A 1,729-nucleotide genomic window follows, 5' to 3' on the forward strand; every position below is an offset into this window, starting at 1 on the left:
CTCACTGAAGAAAGCAGGATTGAGATGTACATTTGTAATCATGTACACAGCTACACTGCAGTGGAATCGAAAAATATTGCATCGTTCTACTAGCAAACAAGACTCTCAGCTAATATAAGCGTGCAAAGCATCTTTAAGATGTAAAGACAACTGAGGCCAGGTTTCAGCTTAATTCAAACTAGTGTTTTATTTTCAAGAGGCTTCCAGGTTCCCCTACAGCATTTCCCCACAGGCTGGTGTACAGTTAGACCCACACAACAAATAAGACATTTTTTGGATATATTTAGGGTGGAAGTTGTGCACTGCTGGATTACTGAGGTTGAGAAATAAGAGGCTGGAAAGGCCTGGAACAGGCGCTCTACAAGTTGCAGGCAGCATGGGCGAGCACGTCATGCGCGTTGCACGGCCGTGGCCCAAGCTCAGCTCATGAATCTGTCGCAACAGCGGCTGCTCCTTGCAGCACTTTCAGACCACTGGATATAACTGATCCAGGTGAAGTTCCCAAATCACATCAGTGGGTTCCTGCTCCCTATATCCCCTGCAGCATATTCGCTGATGTGGGCAGCAGCCACCGATGCTCCAGGTAGCCAGTGACACATTTTGTCACACTAATGGTGCACTACTCTGTGAGACGGACATCTCACCTGTCATGTTAGGGAATCATGCTCTTCCCTTTTTTTGCATTATTCTCGCTTTTTATCTTTTTCCCTCAAAAAAAAAGTAAGTGTCAGTGCTTTTTCCTAGCACTCTGCTTGGAAAATTTTGCTGGCTTCCCCATACGCTCTAGAAGTTTCATCCACTATCACAGTTAGGTTGAACAAGTTCTAAAATCAGATGCATTTAATAAATGACACCGTTCTCTTCCGCCCTTTCATGCTTACTGTTACGTGAGCACTAACAATCAGCAATGAAGAAACTTCTCCCTGTCGAGGGATACATGATTTACTCCCATCCCAAACCCTGCCATTCTCATCCTTCTGGATGTTGTGTAGAAAATGCCAAGCAGAGGCCATATTTTTTTAGTTATTCTGGTCTCCAAAGATAAAAATCTCACAATATTCTTAAGAATTTGTCAGATTCAGTTCCTCTTGTGCAGTTCTGGTCTTACTTCACTGTAGGAATACTAGTGGGAAGCGAATGGCCTGCTTCCAAGCCTGCAGTAACAACCCTGAGACTCTTCCTCTGACAACCAAGAAGATTTCTAATCATTACTATAGTCGCAAACGGCAATTTCTAATATTTGTAGCTGAACGGGATCTCTGCTCATGACAACGCATAATTTGTGCAGGCAAAACATTATTACTGCCAAATCCCTTTTCTTCTACTGCAATGTATTTACATTTTTAATGGGATTTTTTTCCACTTCCCCTCACACTTTCCCAGCCTGTGAGCTGGGCAGGAGAAGACGAGTGCACTAACCCATCCTCTGTCACTCAGAGGCCCTACAAATATCTTCCCAAATGTGGAAAATTGGCACAAATTAACTCGTCCCAGGCAAAGCTAATCACTCGGTTTGCGGATTTATTCTTCATGGACTCTGTTGCCCCGATTCGCCCTAACAGGGCTGTCAGGGCTGAACACACCCGCCCACATTCACGCGTGGATGAGGGGAGTAGACAGGTTTAACGGGTAGCGGGACGCGAACCGGTGGCCTCACAGCTCGCCCTTGGGGACGCCCCTCGCTGCCCTCGGCCTGGCGGGGCCGCGCATGCGCGCGGGGGGCGGCGTG

This window comes from Nothoprocta perdicaria, unplaced genomic scaffold (genome assembly GCF_003342845.1).
Source record: "Nothoprocta perdicaria isolate Ctin4 unplaced genomic scaffold, notPer1 scaffold_88, whole genome shotgun sequence".
Taxonomy (NCBI): domain Eukaryota; kingdom Metazoa; phylum Chordata; class Aves; order Tinamiformes; family Tinamidae; genus Nothoprocta; species Nothoprocta perdicaria.